Below are 20,991 nucleotides of genomic sequence, written 5' to 3'. Positions count from 1 at the left end.
GAGGTAAACAGTTTAAAGGTGTCAAGGGTAAAGCAGGGAGACAACACAGGAAGTGTTACAGGTTGCATTCTGTCCCCACAAAGGCCATGTTGAAGTTCTTACCAGCCCCTCATCCAGATACTTGTAAATATGACTTACTTTGTAAATAGAGTCTTTGCAGATTTCATCAAGTTAGCATATGGTCATACTGGATCAGGACGGTCTAATCCAATGCCTGGTGTACTTATAAGAAGGAAATTGGGGCATATATAGGGAGAGGGCCATATGATAACAGATAGATATTGGACTTATGTTGTCTAATTCAAGGAATGCCAGCAACCATACAAGCTAGGAAGAGATAAGATTCTAGATCCTCTCCTGAAATATTCAGAGCACAGCCCTAATAACACTGATTTTAGACTTTAAGCCTATATAAATGAGAGAATGAATTTCTCTTGTTTTCAATGACTCAGTTTGTGGCACTGTTTTTTATGGAAGCCCTAGGAAACATGTACAGAAAGACATGGTCATTAATTCATGTGAGAGATGATGGCGCTGGTCAGCTTGGTACTAGTGGTAGTCATTATGATGTCAGCACACAGGGTCTGAGGACCCAGAGAGGGGCCTGCAGGACCAGCCAAAAGAGTCCTTCGCTTCATACAGGATGGAAATCAAACATGAGCAAGCAGGAGGAGAAAGCAGACTTTATTGAAGGTGGAGCAGGTACGTACGGACTGAGTGTCTTGGAGACTGAGAAAGGAAAGGAGGGGGTCTCATCTTTGTTTGGGGTCTGTGGGCTTTTATTGGAAATTGTAGTCTGGTGCCCATGTCCTCTCAAGCATTCAGGAATTGGTCAGATCAAGGACAAGATCCAGGGGCCCATCACAAGTCACTTATTCCCTGAAGCCAGGGGTTTTGGTGTTGAGATGCCTACTGCTGGTGGTCTGGATATATGTGTGATAGCTTCATCTGATCAAGCTCAACTGGTCCTTCTTTAGATGTTACCTATTCTAGAGAAATCATTAAACCCTTGTCCCTTACCAGGAGGACATGCTCTATTTGCATTCTGAGGCACATGTAGAGTGGAGTGGGGTGGGAGTGCAGATCCTAGCAACGATAGATGCCAGATAAGAAGCAAAGGGTTGGGGGAACCTAGCTTTTTCTCTCATGGGGTCCCTTGAGTTTCCTTGTCTCAATAAGGGGGAACTAGCTCTATCTTTAAAAAGACAAAATCAACAGGATTTGCTGATGCACATGTGGTCTGATGAAGAAGAATTAGAAGTAATTCAAGAACAAATGCAGCCTATTATTCTTAAGAATTGAACTCAGGAAAAGTTGGTAGCCATATTTCTTAACTACAATGACAGATACCTAGGATAATTATTTTACTGCAAATTTGCAGTAGAGACCAAGCCTAGAAGGGCCACTTGTAATGAGCATTATCCATTATTGAGCTCATTTTAGGTACTAAGCTTTTAATATACTTTGTGTCATTTAATCCTCCCGAGACACCTGAATAGTGGGTATTATTACCCTCATTTTACTAATAATTACCCTCATTTCACCCATAGATGTTTTGTATGCACTCAAGGTAATATTAAAAGAAAGGTTGAAACTCAGATTTTCCTGACATCAGCATCAACTTCTATTAAAAAATGAACTATAAGGAATAAAACAATGTTTCTGAGAAATTTGGATGCTAAATAGAATGTTTCCTTTTATTTATTGTTTGGCTTAAGATGCCTTTAGTATATTCTTTGAATGCATGGAATACTCCTACTCTTATGTTTTTGTATCTTTATGGAAACTAATTTGCTGGTAGTTGTCCAGGTATACATACACACTCAAAGAATACCTGCCGGATTTAAACAAACTTACGAAGCGGCCCTTGTTGGTATTGAAGACTGTGATTTTTGTAATTTTCATTATTCAATGTGGTGTCACCTGCTTATAAGGTGGCTAAGTCATAGTTCATTACATTTGTATAATACTTTGTAATGTACCAAAGATTCTCACACTGGTCCCAATAACACTGACAAAGTAAAGAATGGTTCTGTTATCTGTGCTGCATATGAAATCACCCTAAAATTCAATAGCCAAAAGCAATCTAATCACTTTTAATGATTTCTCGTGGATCTGGGGGCCAACTGAGGGCAGGTGATTCTCACCTGGGGTGTCTCCTGCAGTTGCAATCAGACTTGGCTGTGTCTTCCATGTGCAGAGTTGGTATGGGCTGCAACCCTACCTGGGCTATTGCCTTAAACCACCTATACATAGCCTTTCCCTCACACATGGAGGGCAGGCTCCCTGTGAGAGCATCCAAAGAGATAAGTAGAAGGGGAATGGTTTTTAAGGACGAGGCCTGGAAACTGGAACCCTGTCACTTCTGTTGGAACCCTGTCACCTCTATTGAATTCTGTTGGCCAATTGCAGAGCTTAGTTGTAGGAGGAACATAAACACTACCTCTCAAGGAAGGGGTTGTGAGCTCTAGAATCACACTGAAAGCTGCCACCAGAGGAAAAACTTAATTGCATTTTATAATGAAAAAGGTGAGAGTTGAAAAATTAGGAATCTTGCCTAAGATCCCAAAGTGAAATAGTGTTGTAGTTGAGACTGGAACCAAATTTTCCTAGTTGTTACACTTTCACTCATAAAAAAGAGTGGAGTAGAGTTTTGGAGAACTAGGTATCTGGAGTCAGACTGAGTATGAATTTTTGATCTTTCTAGCTCTGCCATGAGAAAGTAACTTGACCTCTCTTGCCTTAGTGTTGTCATCTGTGAAATGACTTAATAATAGTAACTAACATAGGAAATGGAGAGGATTAGCTGAGCATATATACATTAAAACCCCACAATGATGCCTGGAATAGAGTAAGCACTCAATAAAAACTACTGTTATTATACTTTTTACATCTGCCTGGCAGTATTTATGGAGTAATTTGGTAATTTTGTGGCCTAAGTTTAGCACACATGGATGAAATGTATGACAAATGGCCGGTTTAAAATGTGATGTGATGGCTGTTATTGCAAGTGTTAGTTCCCTTTGTTCTGTGCTTTCATTTCACTGAATCAGACCTCAATTATTATATTTCCTGCATTGCATAGAAATAATCCTTTTATCCATTTGTCTCCCTACTAGTGTGTCAACACATGGAGGGCAAGACTATTTTTGTTCATCTTTAGTCTTTGTGACTTGACCAGAATCTGGTATATAGTAGGAGTTCAATACATTGGTGAAATAGATACACAGAAGGACAATATACTGAGCTGAGAAACAGAAATAAGGGAAAGCCATTACTTTCTGTAAGGATTTTCCTTCGTGCACTTTCAGGATTACCACATTCTGGAAATTTCAGAGCAAGGACAAGGGAAGGAAGTACAGATTGGAATAATAACTAAACAATCCAATTACTTCAACACTTATTCATGTATTCATTCACCAAAGACATTAATTTCTTTTTTATCTCCTTACAAACCTATTAATTTTCAATTACTTTTATTTTAGCGATAATTCATTATGAATTATACAGTCCAGCCACTCTGGTTCAGGTAGGACTCAGAAGAATTCTTATACTCGAGAAAAAAGAAATGCTTTACCTTTCGAACTTGTTATCAGGTCTGGTAAATGTTAAATCTGCAGTCATGTTTTAATACCCCAAGAGAACAAAAGAACTGTCCTGCTCTATGTATTTAGTGATTTAAATGTATTTTTAAATTTGTATTTTGTTTTAATTTATAATAGCATTTATCTTTTCCATGATGTCAGTAATCCCTTGAGAAATAGCAGAATGATTCAGAATTCCAATACCTGGAGTCACTAGGAGAAAAAAAAAATATATATATATAAATTATAATATATAATTTAATAATAATGTATATAATTTATATATATATATAAATTATAATAAGACTCTAAAATCCCCCAGATTGGTAACTGAATGAATGAGATTTTGATGCAAAGGTAAAGGTAAGTCTGTTGACACATTTCAGTGCTGCCCTTTTTGAAATGTATGGGAGAGTCCTGCCTTGTTGCATATTACATAAGCTGGCCATTAAACACAGATTATTTTTCAAAAGAGAGACAGAGATTAATGAATAAAACCATAGTGAGGCATTAAATGAGTCTGGTGAGCGAGCTCACATAAAGAAACAACAAAAATATTCATTAAATAAGAATAATTGCAAAGTGATTATTGAATGATAAATTTGAGAAGAAGGACCTTATCTAAAGCCAGATATTATTGTAGTGAACATTTTTAAAAATAATACTTTAAGCAATTTTTTGACAATTTGGTTTGGGATGTAAACACTAAAAATGTTTGCGTGGGTGTTTTCTTAATATTTTTTGAGTTTCCATCAACTTTTCTGTTCGTAGTCAGCAAGTTCTAGATCATAGTTAAGAGAAAAAAAAAATGAAGAAAATATCTTCACTTCTGGCTCTCTTACATTGTCTCCTTTTTCCCATCCTGCACACTGAAAATATAGGGAAAGCTTGATGCTCAGGGAATATTCTTCTTGGATTAGTTCAATATAAGTATTTTTCCTTCTGTGAGTAAATACTTGGTTCTCTAGAGATTTAAAAATCTCTCATAAGAAAAATTACTCAATTACCCCCTGAATCAGTTACTGTTATTAGAAGGGCACTGACCAGCTGTTCTCCCTGGGGGGCAGAATTGGAAGAAATAAATTTATAGAGGAAATGCGAAGTTATGAGGAAGGAAACTTTCCTGATGACAAAGTTGATAGAAGTCTCAGGGATTCAAGATTTCTCCCTAGAGTAAAAATGGCCCAGTAGATGAAAGCTAGGCTGGAACCTCACATTGTTTCCTGACTCTGCACCTTCCTAGCCAAGTCTGTATCCTTGGACAACATGAAAATTCTTGGCTTCTGTTAAATCAGCTAGAAAGGTGGGATAATAATACTTAGTTCTGAGGGTTATAGTGTGTATTTTAAAATAATGTATATAAAAGTATTGGCATAGAATGGACAATCAATAAAGGGTAGCTGCAATTGTCATTACTATCACAGATTGGGAGCATGTAATGTCATGTCAGTTCAAGGTGATTTCCCCAGGTTTCATTTAGAGGAAAGGAAGTTTGCAACTAATATATTTGTTATTCTAAAATATATATATTGATAATGATTATTGTCATTTAAATATTAGAGAGAGCGCTCTCAATATTTCCTGAAGGTGGAAACCCGTATTTCTCTAATGGCGTCTCATAATGTGCTGCTGCCCATATCCTTGCTATTCTAATTTACAGTAATATAATGCTAATTTTATGTTTGTAATCTTAGATTGCAGTAAGTGCCAGATTTTAGAGAAATAAATGACAAAATACATTTCTTTCAGGGTATGTTTACATAGAAACATACTTAAGTACTTCAAATGATTATATTTGGCATGTACCTCTCTAAACCCCAATCGTATTTTTCTCAGCTTGATCTTCTTTCATGCACTTTTGCTGGTAATATATGGATGTATAAGAGAAGTATTTTCTGGGGCGCCTGGGTGGCTCAGCCAGTGAGATGAGGAACTCTTGGTTTCAGCTCAGGTCTCATCTCAGTGTCCCAGGTTGAACGCTGCCTTCGACTCCCCACTCAGCAGGGAGTCTGCTTCAGTTCACTCTCCCTCTCCCTCTGTCCCTGCCCCCTGCTCTCGCTCTCTCAAACAAATAATTAAATATTAAAACAAGAGAAAGCATTTTGTTTTTTAAAACAATATTATGAGCTTATTAGAAAAGCTATAAAGAACACCAAGTCTTTTTAAAATTTACATTGTGATTAAAATAGTTTTATTCTTTAAGTTTTACTACAATTTTTCTGCAATTAGAATATGTAAGTTATATCAACATTTATTGTGTGAAGAACCCAGAACTATATACTTTGAAATCCATATAAATGCAGACAATATGCATTTCCAAGGCATGACAAAGTAAAATACTAAATTAGATTAATCTATAAAAGGATCTGAGGACTCCAACTTGCTTTTGCTACAAGATGAAAACAGTTATGGTTTTCTTATCACAGAAATACTCTTCCCTAAACTGGGTAATCAGTATTTTTTATTTTTTTTTTTAAGATATTAAGGAAGGAGGTAAATCCTCCATCTTCTGGGTAGATGTTGGTTTTTATTTTTCCTTTTCTTTTCTGTGGCACTCTCCAGCTTTTCTATCAGAGAACTTAAATGGAGTGTGTTTTAGATTGCCCTTGCTGACAATATTTAATCAATTAAGAAGTATTTACAATGTGCTCTGTACTGTGATAAGTACTCAAGAGACTAATCCAGAAAGAAAAGACATGACACTTGTCAATGACACAGTTATTGAAATAGTTCTTGGGAGGGCAAGATTTATTCATAAGAAGTTACTTCTATGCAACAATTTTTTAATCTCTCTTCATTTATTCCATTCCTTTAATCATTCTTACACGAAAAATTTATTGAAACATAAAATATGCTAGAAATTTGGTATGTTTAGAAGTCACAATAAATAAAATAAATGGCTCCTGCCCTTGAAGATAATGTGGCAATGATTATGAAGGCGTTATATACAAAGAATTCTACTGAGAGAATGGAACTCGAATGTTCTCTCATACACACATGAAAGGTAAATAGGTGAGGTGATGGATTGTGAACTCCATGCGGGGAATCCTTTCCTAATGGACATATATATCAAATATATCAACTATTTCACAATTTTCTCAGTTGCACCTCAGTAACACTGAAGAAAAGAGAGAAGGAAAATGATTACAAAGTTGCTGGCACAAAACTAGGTTCCTACATTTCTGGTCCCCTCCCAAGCTTTGGGGGTATACTGTATTGTGAAGCTTCCCAAAGTATAAGCTTAGTTAGCTACCTGGAAAATCAACCTCTGGCTAAGGTCTAAATGCTACAAAGTTATATTATCTCTGTCAGTTACATTCCCACCTCTCTGCAAGCATTCAGATCTATTGTCCTAGGCTGTCCCCTCCTCCCCAACTGTGATTAGTTCCTGAAAGATCAGTTTACTTTGACATCCTCCAGGAAGACTGAGGTACTAGCAAGAAGCCAGTACATTTTTTAAATCTTTTTTTTTTTTTTTTAAGATTTTATTTATTTGAGAAAGAGAGAGAGCAGGGGCCAGGGAAGGGACAGAGGGACAAGCAGACTCCTGGCTGAGCATGGAGCCTAATGCGGAGATCAATTGCAGGACCCTGAAATCATAACCTGATCTAAAATCAGATACTTAATCAACTGAGCCACCCAGGTGCCCCCCATCTTTGAAGTCTTAAACACAAAATTCAAGAACAAAATTTTAATGTTTCACAAATATATTACCCAGCCGTTAAAAAAATTATAGTTATAAAAACAATTAAGATGTTTTAATAATAATAATAATAATATTCAATATTTATTGAATAACTACTGGATATCACGTAATCTTCTGTTCGATCCTCATGAAAAGAAGAGAAGCACAGAGGAGTTAAATAACTTCCCCAAGTTGGAAAGTTGGAAGCAGCTGGTAAATGGTAGGGCTAAGGCTTGGATCTCAGCACCTTGGCTCCAAAACCTATGCTCTTTTTTTTTTTTTTTTAATCTTTTTTATTTGACAGAGAGAGATCAGAAGTAGGCAGAGCAGCAGGCAGAAAGAGGGGGAAGCAGGCTCCCTGCTGAGCAGAGAGCCGGATGCGGGGCTAGATCCCAGGGCCCTGGGATCATGACCTGAGCAAGGGTAGAAGCTTAACCCACTGAGCCACCAAGGTGCCCCAAAACCCACGCTCTTAACCGTTGGGTCACTGTATTGCTTCTTGTGAAATTATTCACATCATGAATTTGTCAAAGTGATCGATGCCAAGCACACAGATCTGCCTCTGTAGACATTTTACTGAACAGTTAAGGAATGAGTTTATGAAAAGAGAGACCGGTTAGTGGACTAGTCACCAATTCCTGAGCCTCTGCTATAAACTAGTATAGCTGTGTTCAGCAGACTTTTTCCTTTCTTTCTTTCTTTCTTTTTTTTTTTAAGGATTTTTTTTTTTTTAAGATTTTATTTATTTGACAGAGATCACAAGGAGGCAGAGAGGCAGGCAGAGAGAGAGGGGGAAGCAGGCTCCCCGCTGAGCAGAGAAGCCAATGCGGGGCTCGATCCCAGGACCCTGAAATCATGACCTGAGCTGAAGGCAGAGGCTTTAACCCACTGAGCCACCCAGGTGTCTTTCTTGACATGCTCCCAATTCCTTTCTTGAGGAGAAGAGTATGTGTGGAATTGATGATCGAACCCCTGAAGATAGGAGCCATCTTTTGGTTGGTTGTTCTGGAAAATAGCATACAAAGGATGATCTACCAGCACTCTTCAGATCTTATAGGATGGGATGGCTGGAATTATGACACTCTGTCTTCCCCTGACCAAATACATGCTTGAGTCCCATATACGCCACTTCAATCCTCATCCTTTGCCTCCTGGGGACCTCACTTCAAGGTAGACTTTGCAAGCACAGATGTTCTCAGAGGCAATGGATGTAAGACCATTGCCTGAATGAGGTGGAGTCAGACCATGGGGAATGCTAGGGAATATGGAACTCTGAAGTATGCACACGGTGATCCTAGAGACATTAAAATTCAATTTAAAAACCAGACAAACAGCAAACACCATGCTAAAAAGACAAAATCCCCAAACAGACTCAGCTTCTTTATATCCAGTCAATCACAGTTTGAAAGTCAGTTTTAATCACATCTCTCCTCTTCTCCCATAGCAGAACCATTTCCGTTAGCTCCCAGAGTGAAACCAGATTATCTAGAAACCAGAACCAGAAACTAGATTATCTAGGTAGGCTCAATCTAATCATGAGAACCTTAGGAGCACAGAACTTCCTCCATCTGGAAGAAGGAGAAGGAAAGTCAGAGTCATTCAAAAGTAAGAAGTAATTGATACCCACCGCTGGTGTGGAGTTGGAAAGGATGACAAAAGGAGAAATGCACATGGTCTGAGGGAACTGAGAGATGCTCCAGGCTCATCAGCAAGGAAACAGATACCTCACATTTACAACCACAGGGAAATAACCACATAATTATTTTTTTTCCAAATAATTATTATTTCCACAAGAGAATAATCTAATAACCTGGATGAGCTTGGGGTAACTCTTTCCCATCACCTTGACTTCCTCCTCATAAAGCTAAGTGGAGACCAACGCCCCACCCCAGAACCACATTGTACTTGGATTTCTGCCCCACAGGAAATTTGGATAACAAATGGGTGTTGTTTGAAGCAGCTCAATTGTTGGCGGTTTGTTGTGACAGCAATATAACATTAATCCACAAGTCCCATTTCCACTTCTCCTTCTGTCTTACAAAATGACAGCTCAGACTTGAGCATTATATTAAAGTAATTATTTAATTTCTGCTGGTCCCATAGGACAAGTGGGAAGTGGGGAGCTCTGGTCTTGTGGCTGGGTGGAAGTCTCAGGCAATCTATGGGAAACCTCAAGTTTTCTCTCTCTGCACTGGCGATGGCCATGGCCAATCTTTCCTTTCAATTATATCAAATAAAAACTTCTCACCAAGAATATAATTCATTTTATTTTTAAGACTGCATAGTTCAGGGGCACCTGGGTGGCTCAGTGGGTTAAAGCCGCTGCCTTCGGCTCAGGTCATGGTCTCAGGGTCCTGGGATCGAGTCCCATATCGGGCTCTCTGCTCAGCGGGGAGCCTGCTTCTCTCTCTCTCTCTCTGCCTGCCTCTCTGCCTACTTGTGATCTCTCTCTGTCAAATAAATAAATAAAATCTTAAAAAAAAAAGACTGCATAGTTCATTTTGAACTACACATTTTTCGCATTTCTCATTTAATCCTTCATTGTTGACAAGTATTATTTGTTACCATTTTTTCACAGATGATGACACTTGCAGAAGAGCCCTGTAACTGGTAGTGTAGTGTGGTGAGATTCAAATCCAAGTCTCACAGATTCTACAGACAGTGGGAAGAAGAAGGGCTTCTTCACTACAAAATATTAGAAAGTTAGGGTGAAGTAGAACTGCCTCTCAGCTCAGGTGTGATAGCTCCCCACCCTTCAGTATAACCATTTTTCCATTTTCATAAGAGAATGTTCCCTCCCTAGTGTCTGTAACTATATTTTTTCCTGTCAGTTGAAATTTGGAGCATCGGAATCCTTATCTAATGTCTATGGGACATTTGTTATTTTATTAAAGTGTCTATAAATTCAAAAGCCATGCACTAATATTGTATAGAATACATTGTCTTTATGTGCTTCCACGAAACATCACCTATGACTGCAAAGAAGCTGGGCAGCCTGTCTCAGCACAACCCTTTCCTCCCAGCCAGTTTCCATTGTTCCATTCTTTTCATTCTTCTGGACTGGAAAGCCCATATCAGGGGGATTGCTGATTTTTCTCCTACTGGATTATAAACTCCATGAAAACAAAAGCCATAGCATCTTCCATAATATCCCCCGGAACATATACAGTAGGAACTCAATACCTAGAAGAAGAAGAAGTTGTAACTTCTTCTTGTAGATCTTGTAAATACCTTGTAGAATAAGTTAAATGATGCAATCCCATCATTTAAAAAAAACAGAGGAGTAAATATGGTATTGTTTCATTGGCATGGGGTTTTGCTCTAACATTACGTACCTGGTGATTTTTTTTTTTTTTTAATTGTGTGGGAAAGCAGCTACTGAAAATCCCGAGCCATATTCAGGCTGGTATCCACTCTTTGTTCTGCATCCTTTGATTTATCCTCTTTTACCTCATTTCTTTTGTTGTTGTTATTTTTGCTTGTTCATCTATGCTTTTGTTGTATATTTTTATGCACTTGCTGTTTGACTGAGGAAGGACAAACTCTTCTAGGTTAGGGAGCGGGATGTGTCTAAAAGTCATAAGGCAGCTATGTGAATGCTTGCCTACCTAACCTGAGCTCAGCCTCACTAGCCTATAGAGAGCCTTTGGATAAATGAGGCCCGAAGGGGTCACCCGCGCTTGCATCTTCAGTTATTTTTATGCACTGCACCATCTGACAAACCACACACAGTGATTCTACCTGGGCAGACATTACCGATAGCAGACCGACACCTGTTTTAGGCAATTGCCTAAGAACAGTTCCGGCCTCTTGTCCAGTTTTCTTTTTCTTGAACTCATGCCCTAGCTCTAGACTTTTCTTTCTCCATACCTTTACTCTGGAATCTGCCTCTGATAGCCTCAGATTTTTTGGACCTCTGAATTACCTCCTGCCATTTTGGTTTTAGGCATGTTTGCAGGTTTTGGGTTTTTTTCTTTTGCTTTGTTTTGTTTTTCCTGTTTTCTCCTTTAGCCTCCACGACCCTGATAGCTAAGAGTAGAACTCAAACAGAAGGCGCAACCCCACTCAGCAGCAAGCCTATCATGTCTCTCTATGGGAAGAGTGGGAATTCAACCAACACCATACTCTAAAATGACTTAAATAAATATCTCAAAGAGCAACTTGATATGCATCCATGTGATCAGAAGTATCAGGCAAAGGTAATGTCTGAATGATGTTCTAAATGGCCACAGGGACCTAAGTGCATAAACTATATGGCACATTTAATCACTTTTGAAGAAAAATAATGCATTGAGCCAGCTGAAAAGTAAAAATAAGCACATCATAAAAAGTTTCATTATGTGGGAATGGAAATCTTACCTTATGTTCAAAACATAACTCATGAATGCATATCATACTAAAAGTGGTCATTATTCCTCTTTGGTTGTGCAAAGTGGCTACAGGTGAGCAGATGCATCAGGACATCTGCCACACTTAAATAATCATACTCATTAAAGTGCTCTAGAGAAGAAATTATTATTAATAAAGCCTCCCCCTTTTAATACTTATCCCCAGGGCTATCATTTCTAAAGGTATTGTGATTAAAAAAGAATAAAAAAATTTGGACAAAGACTACGACTCTCTTCCAGCTCTGCCCAGAGTTGGCAGAGCCTCTTTAAATAATGCAAATACCTGTGCTGAAACATCACTGTCTCCAGAAATTCTCTTTCCACCATCCATCACCGTCATGATGTTTTCATCAGCTGCTTCTAATGATTTTGTTGCTGCTTCTGACTTGAAATTTTAAGGAGATGGATGAATTGATAAATGGACGAATGAATGCATGCTAAGTTAGAACTGTCTTGTTCTCAGTGGATGGAAGTCACTCAAATAGCACTGATGGGATACGTGAGGAAAGAGAGTGCTCTTCTTTGCCCAGACTAATGCAACTCTGTAGTGTTATAACTCAGTGATTCCAACTGACGGAAGACAGACGGCTGCAGTGAACACTGAGGAATTTAAAATAGTTCACAGTTTATGTTACATGGCTAGAAAATGTAGTTAGGAGTGTTTGACTTTCTGGCCTTATGAATTTATTTTCCCTGTAAGTGTAACTTTAAAATTTATGTGAACAAAAGTAGTGAATTGAAGTCATTAAAAAAAATCTGAAAAGTTGAAATATTTCTTTTCCTAATCCAAACTTCTGATCAGCGATTTCACTCATTGATGATAACCATTATGAAAATCTTTTATGTATCTTTCTAAAAATATATATAAGCATAAAGAAGTTTATTCTGATTAGTTTGTGTGTGTGTGTGAATCCTTTCTTAGTTACACTAATGGTATTCCATTAAATAAACTATTATGTATTTCACTTTTATCAGTTAATAACATGTGTTTTTAAAAATATTTTATTTATTCATTTGTCAGGGAGAGAGCTGGAGAGCACAAGCAGGAGGAGCTACAGACAGAGCAAGAAGCGGGCTCCCTGCTGAGCAAGGAACCCGATGCAGGACTCTATCCCAGGACCCTGGGACCATGATCTGAGCCAAAGGCAAACACTTAGCTGACTGAGCCACCCAGGCATCCCTGGGTAATTAAATTAAAATTAAATTAAATTAAAATTAAATAAATTAAAATTAAAAATATATTTATTTTAGGGGGAGAGAAAGAGAAAGCTTGCATGTAGATGCTCACATGAGTGTGGGGTGAGGGAGAGAATCCTTAAGCAGACTCCCCACTGGGCACAGAGCCTCACGTGGGTCTTGATTCCACAACACTAAGATCATGACCTGAACCAAAATCAAGACTCAGACGCTTAACCAACTGGGATACCCAGGTGCTCCAATAACATACTTAGAAATTATTTTATCAACCAATCAAAATGTACTTCTTTTTTTATATTTTCAAAATGTATTTCAATTATATTTAAAGCAATGGTAAAAATTAAAATTTATCCTCCTCTTTCCACATGCATATCTAAAAATCAGCAATTTAAAAAAACTCTTTGTTTGCTGTAAATTCCTTTGGTGGTTACTTTCAAGTCACTAAATTATATGAGTGAACTTCTATTATTACCTTTAAACAATCACTATCAACTCCCTTTCATGAAATGAGTATTTGGATGATTTATATTGATTCTCTTCCTTCTCCTTTTTTTTCTTTTAACTGTCCACAGTTAAAATGTACCTTATGTCTCTTTGACTTTATTGAGATATAATTGACCCATAACATCATGTAAGTTTAAAGTGTACAAAATACTTGGGATTTGGGATATGTGTATATTGAAGTATGATTATTATAATACTTTTAGCTAATACCTCCATCATATCACATAATCATCATTCCCTTTTTGTGGTGAAAAAATCTACTTTCTTGTAATTTTCAAGTATACAATACAGTACTGTTAACTATAATCACAATGTTGTGTGTTAGATCCCCAGAATTTATTCATCTTTTAGCAGGAAGTTTGTACTCTTTGACCAACATTTCCTCATTTCAGCTCCTGGTAACCACTGTTCCACTCTCTGTACAGATTTGGTTTTTGTAGATTCCACATATAAGTTATCTCACACAGTATTTGTCTTTTTCTGTCTGATTCAACACACTTAGCATAATCCCTTCAGGGTCCATTCTTGTAGTTTCAATTGACAAGATTTCCTTCTTTCTCATGGCTGAATAATATTCCATTGTAGGTAGACACCACAACTTCTTTATCCATTCATCAGTTGACAGACAGATTATTGCCATAGCTTGGCTGTTATGAATAACACTCCTATGAACATGAGAGTACAGATATATTTTTGATATCTTGTTTTCATTTTCTTTGGATATACATCCAAGTGGGACTATAAAATAAATTAAAAAAAAAAAAGAAGAGGAAAAGAAAAACAATCAACAAAGGAAAAAACATCTTATGGGTGGGAGAAAATATTTGCAAATCATGTATCTAAGAAGTGGTTAATACCCAAAATACATTTTAAAAACTCATCTAACTCGATAACATAAAAAAAAATCTGATCGAAAAATGAGCAAAAGAACTGAAAATAATTTTTCCAAAGAGGACATACAGATGGCTAGCTGGGACAAGAAAAGGTGTTCAGCATGGATTACAACATTAATCGTCAGGGAAATACAAATTAAAACCACAATGAAGTATCACGTGACACATCAGAATGGCTTGAATCAAAAAAACAAAACAAACAAACAAAAAAATCCAAGAAAAACAAGTGCTGCCAAAGATGCGGAGAAAAGGAAATTTTTATGCACTATTGGTGGGAATGTAAATTGGTGCAGCCACTGTGGAAAGCAGTATGGAGTTTCCTCAAAAAATTAATAATAGAACTAACATGTAATTATCTTTTTTCTTCTAATATTTGATACTTATATTGATCATTTTTGCAACTTTGAATAATATATTTATAACTATTTCTTGTTCTCATGAACTTTAATCAGTATCCAAAATCCCCCCTAGTGCTCTTGCTTTTGAGAGAGAAACAGACCTACAATCTATCCTCCTTTACTTTCATAACTTTCAGAAGTTTTGTTAGAATGTGACTTTACAGCTATGAACAACAATTGCCAGATAGCTTGATTGGTAAGTGCTATCACGTGACAAAAATTTTGCTAATATTACATAAGTGGAAATAATGTCTGTCATAGCTTTGGTTTCTGAGTGACTACATGGAAAAGAACCACTTAGAGGCATGTGAGGAAAATAAGCTATCTCTTTAAAGCCATGGCATGTGAAAGTGTCTATGCAATAATATCTTAGCTTTTTATTCTAAGAAATAAAATCTTTCCTGTGCCCATAATTTGCTCACCTTCCCTCAGCTATACCGTATAGAGCATATATAATCAATGCCATGCCCATATCTGCTTGTCCCTCACTGTGCCCGTACATACCACAGCACCCTACTGCATGTTCCTGCCGCTTTAAACCTCAGGGCTTCTTCATTTACATTGGGGCCTCTGGAAGTACCAGGGGGAAGTACCACCCCAGGAGCAGTCCCTGATCAGTGATGGATTGGGGTTCAAAGCTAAATACTTCAGCTTTCCTCCCCTTTGGGAAGGATGAATCAGAGGCATGTTTTACATCACCTCCAAAAGTTCTTCAGCGAGATTGCATTTTAGTTGCCCATCAGAGTAACCAGCTTGATAACACACTCGTTGGCTTCCTTTCCTTATTTCCATTTCCCCTGCCTGTCCTTTTTGTGCACAACTCTCAAATAAGCTGCTTATCCTCAGATCCTTTCCTTAGGGTCTGTAGGGTTTGCTACTGAGAAACTCAACATAGTACCAGAAGTTGACCTCTTGATGTGAGATTCTGGAATTGGAGAGCTTATCAGTCAGAAGGAAGTAAGAACTCTCTCACCAATTCTCCATAAGCTCACAGTGACGGCCTCTTGGGGTGTTCCTTAGGCCTAGTTAGTGGAGGAGTAAAAACCTGGGCCTGGGTCAGGGATGGTTTGCTTGATATATTGGCATGAGTGGAAAAAGAACTGTTGCTACCCTACTATCTCTGAGAGATAGCTCTGTGGGACAGCAGTGAGGGAAAGGCCTCCCAACAGGCATAGTTCATTCAGTACTCCTGGTCATAAACCTTATGGAAGGAAGAAAATGATCCGGGGTAAGCGAACTCCTGGGAAGTGCTTCATAGCTTGGTAATAGACAGAGGCCTAGCATCACAATTACTAAAGCTCTTCCCTGTGACAAATTGTGATAAGGCACAGGTGGAAGGGGACACACTGGCTTATGTTATAGCTCTAGCCCTTGTGAGACATGAGGAAAAGAATTATTATATGAATCCTGGAGTTGGTTTGCTATTGCTAGCTTCCACAGACATCCTGAAGGAAGAATATACAAGGCTCGGGTCCGTAATCATATAACAAAGGGATTGTACAAAAGCCAGAAGGTCTCCATGGTGATAATGAAGAGAATCTCAAATCTTGCAGGTGAGAGGAAAGGATCTCCAGAAAAAGTGGAACAATACCTAAGTTTCAGAGTGGCAGTGTCACATAGGAGTTTGAATTACCTGTCTTCTTACAGCAAAGTCAAGTCCTGAGAGGGAAGGAGGGGGGCCCTTAGAGCTGGATAAATATTTGAGTACGTAGACTGGAGAAGCTTGGTTTCCCATATTTGCCTGGATGTTCTAGGTTAATAGGAGTTCCACATCCCCCTCTGCCAGAGGAGAAAGCCTCTCCTTGTTTGTTTGCCTTCCCTGGGATCTTCCCCTGCCTCCTGTCATTGCCTTTCGACCAGTAAATAGGCTTGTCTCAGTTTGGCTCCAGAAAAAGAAGAACAGATCTTCCTCAGGATGTTTATGTCCCCATAAACCCATCATAAGTTGAAAATATCATAAGTTGAAAAGACATTCAATACACCTAACCTGCTGATCTTCATAGCTTAGCCTGACCATCTTAAAAGCTTAAAAGTTAGAAAGTTAGTTAACATTAACATTAACCTACCATTGGGAAAAATCATCTCATACTAAGCCTATTTTATAATAAAATGTTGACTATCTCATGTAATCTAATACTGTACTGAAGAACAGGATGGTTGTACTGGTACAGAAGGGTTGTGTGATAGTTCTTGACCCACATGATCATGTGGTCAAGACTGGGAGCTGTGGCTCATTACCTATGCCCAGCATCATGTGAGAGTATCCCATTGTATATCCTTACCTGGGAAAAGACCAAAATTCAAGGGGCACCTGGGTGGCTCAGTGGATTAAAGCCTCTGCCTTCGGCTCAGGTCATGATCCCAGGGTCCTGGGATCGAGCCCCGCGTCGGGCTCTCTGCTCAGCAGGGAGCCTGTTTCCCCTCCTTCTCTCTCTGCCTACTTGTGATTTCTGTCTGTCAAAAAAATAAATAAAAATCTTTTAAAAAAGATGAAAATTCAAAATTTGAAGTACAGTTTCTATTTCTTCTATTGCTTTTGCACCATTATAAAGTCAACAAATTATAAGTTGAAACATCAGAAGTCTGGGACCATCTGCACTATAGCTGACCAGGAGGAAAGGGATAATTTACCAAAAGATCAGTAGGATCTGGTTAAATTATACTACCAGAACGTGGGATAACATGCCTCAGAATGAGTCTTAGAATGCTGTACCAAAGGTACAGGTTTAGGAAAGTGGAGCATAAGACTGGGTAGTGGACATGATGATATGGAGGTAGTCTAACATAACTCAGGATTTAACAGTATAGAAATAGGGTTCTGATATAGTCCTACCATTTTGTTGAAGTGACTCTTTGAAGCTTGGAATGATAGCCTACAGTAAATAAAGGAAACTTGCTAGAACTGTCTTAACAAAGTATTGCACAAGGTAAAAGATTCAGAGAATTGAGCATGTTAGAATGAACTTATTTTGCAAGTCTAGAAGAAGTACCATCTGTCTATGTTTTCATGAAGGACTTAGACGATATTTTCTTTTTCTTTCTTTCTTCTTTTTTAATGAAAGTGTTAAGGAATTGACTATTAAATGTCATCAGCATGGATGAGAAATGTAATGGTGATTCTTACTTCAGGTTTCTGTTGATTAAAAAACAAAACAAAACAAAACACTTGCATGGAATTCATCTTTCTGGGGTCAGTATGGATAATAAAATTATAGCATATTTGATATATGGTGCCAGCACTTAGCCATCAGCAGCAAAGTAGATATAATTATTATGATGGGCATCAAGGTCAGAATGGTATGTAGAGGACTACTTTGGGGATCCACCTTAGTTAATAGACCATAGATCTCTTATGGATGAGATGGATGGGAAGTCAGGAATGACCTTATGCTGGGGTGTGGATCAAAGTCAGTCATTTGCCTGGAACATAGCCACGTCCATTTGTTTACTTATGGTTTATGGCCACTTTGTGCCACTGTGACAAAGTCAAGTAGGTGCAACAGAGACTGATGGCCTGCAAAGCCATAAAATATTTACTATGTTGTCATTTAACAGAAAAAGTTTGCTGACCCTGACCTACATAATCAAAGCAAGTCAAGATCAAGTGAGAAGACTGATCCCAGCCTTTGTGAGGGAAATTACAATTCTTGGTTTTAGACTTGAGACAGTTTTTAGGATCTGGGTTATTGACTGAAAGGATGGAAGAAGGAATATACTTTAAGGCACAGTCAATAACCTTTCTCTCATTCCCTTCCCTTTAATAGAAGAGCATACACAGGGGAAAGGAGAAATACCCAGATCTTTTGAGAGCACTTAGATACAGGTTCTGAGCTAACACTCAGAACAGAAGACCCAGACATCAACTAGCCACTTTGTGGAGGGGGATATAGTGAGGCCAGGTTCCATGTCCTAGTCCTTGTCCTATGTCCTAGTCCATGCCCACTTTACACAACAGCAGTGTAGTCATTTCTCTGGTCCCAGAGAATAGTCATGTTGGATAGACTTGTTAGATGGTTAAGACCTCACACAATGTTTATCAAGAGTAAGAGGAAGGGTTAACATGGGGGGAAGGAAGAATTTATACTTTCCAACTGACTTGATAAGGACAGAATAATCTTGTTATAAGAATCTGACAAAGATATTAAAAAGAGAAATGGTACAGGCCAAGGTCTTTCTCCAAAGTAAAAAAAAAAAAAAAAAAAAAAATTCTAAACACAATATTAACCAATCAAATGTCATTATATACAAAATCCTATACCAAAGCCAATTTTTTATTTTTCTCAGAATATAAGGTTTGCTTAAATTTAAAAAAGCAAATGAATGTAATGCACAACCTTAGCACAATAAAGAAAAAATAATCTTAATAGATGCAAAAAAACCCTGATAAAGTTGAATACCCATTAAATAAATACCCATACTTATTTATTAAGTAAAAATACTTAATAATATAAGAATAAAAGGGGACTTTGTTAAATGAAAAAGAGCACCTACAAAAAAGTGTATTTCAAATATGGTAAAATATTGACTCTTTTTGCTAGAAATTCAGACTTAAGAGAAGGCTGCCTTTACAAGCTATCATTACTTCTATTTATCATACTAGTGCTTCTAGCTAATACAATAAGACAGAAAAAAGAAATAAAAAGAATAAGGATTGAAAATAATAAAAATTGACCTTATTCTTAGATGACATGATCATATGCTTATAAAATTTATATACACATACATACATATGTTAGAGAGATGATAGAAAGATAGGTAAACAGATGATAGATTAGAGAGAGAGAGAGGGAGAGAGATAATAGCCTTTTGATACATATAAAATTTTAAAAGGATAGAATTAGCAATGTGGGGGGTGCTGGCATCTGAATGATAAAAATGTGAAGTAAATAAAAATGCATAGTATTTTAAGAAATTGTTGCAATATGAGAAAAGAATTAATTCAACTTTCAGCTTTTTCTTTCAAGTGGCTCAGCAGGCTTATCACTGGACATATGGAGAAGAAAACATGATCCATGTTGTTGTGTAGCAAACAATATATAACTAGTCATAATAATTGGAACTCTATTTTGTGTTCTTTGGTTTTTAAAATCAATCTAAAGGCAAAGCCTTTAAGACTGATTATAATGACAAAACAATGCAAGCTATACACCAGTAGCAAGGTGTCTTGTTTAAGTTGGATTTACCTAGAATGAGACCCTGAGGATACAGATTTGGGTGCAAGTTCTTTACTGGTGGGACAATCCTAGGAGATACCAGCAGGAGAATGAGGAAATGAGACAGGAAAAGGAAGGAAATCAATAATAGGAACATTATTGAACCTGTTACTTTTATGGACATCTGAGCCTGAGTCCCACTGAACCCTAGAAGGTTAAACCAGCCTCAGAGACAAGGCACCTGGCATCCTTCAAATTCCCCCTGCTATTTGCTAAGGCTTTGTGACCTGTCCTGAGGAAGGGCTAAGGGACACGCCATCATGCATGAGGATGGGAGGGTGAATGGGTTATGAGAGTATTGTCAATAGCTTCTGCTAACGTCCACCTCTTCCACTGTTCGGATCCACTGATTCACCCATGCCCTAAGATAACATCACTATGCGCCATCTCTTCTTCAAGTTAACAGTTAGTCAAAATTTCTTTAGAAAAGAAGACTTACAAGGCTCAATGGAACAAACTAGTATCCTGGGCAGTCACCTTTTTCTTCCCCCAGCATTTGGTCTAGATTCCCCTCATCTTTGGACATCCTTCTGTTCTAGGTTACTTACTTGGTGGATCTTCCACACCTTCAGTATGAGATGTCTGAGCCTCTAGTCACCTTGTTCTTCTCAGGCCTTGGTCCCTGAAACAGCTCATTCAAATTATCAGTGGACATGAAAACAGTGGGAAGCAACTTGCTGAATGCCCCGAATCCTGACAAGGCCCTTGCGGCCCCAGGGTCTACATAAGAATAAAGTCAATTACTCCTGCCAAGGTAGCCACACCTTTATCTGCCTGCTGGTCTGCTGGCATGAGGAGCCCAATATGACTGTGTAACAGCTTCAGGTTTAAATTCAACTGAACATTTACTGTGTCCTTGGTTGGAGTTTCCACTCCACTCCACATCCTACTCATGTACCAACTTAGAGAAGTAGTCTCTTGAAGACTACACTGCAGGGACAGAAAACACAAATTCTCTAAGTGGATAAATAGGATTCATGATGAGTTGAAGACATTCCATGTACCATTTGTTTCATAGACCCGTATTTTTTAGCTGCTTACCTTAAAGTCTCATTGATTTGAAGTATACAGTACTGCAACTTGAATGACCATGCTCTAATACCATGAAATGTCTTCTCCAAGCTGACAC

At 37.9% G+C, this 20,991-nt stretch overlaps 1 long non-coding RNA gene across 1 annotated transcript in view; it reads left to right on the top strand.

Annotated features, from left to right (window-relative positions):
* Window positions 1-606: 606 nt before the first annotated feature.
* The window catches only part of LOC116593129, a 38,724-nt gene continuing 18,339 nt past the window's right edge, over window positions 607-20,991 (top strand). The window contains exon 1 of the long non-coding RNA XR_004286766.1: window positions 607-702. This is a non-coding gene — a long non-coding RNA (uncharacterized LOC116593129). The remainder of the gene's footprint in view (window positions 703-20,991) is intronic.

The sequence above is a fragment of the Mustela erminea genome, chromosome 6 (assembly GCF_009829155.1).
Source record: "Mustela erminea isolate mMusErm1 chromosome 6, mMusErm1.Pri, whole genome shotgun sequence".
Classification (NCBI taxonomy): Eukaryota; Metazoa; Chordata; class Mammalia; order Carnivora; family Mustelidae; genus Mustela; species Mustela erminea.
The sequence above is the reverse complement of the archived record's forward strand: the minus strand, read 5'-3'. Positions and strand labels throughout refer to the sequence as shown.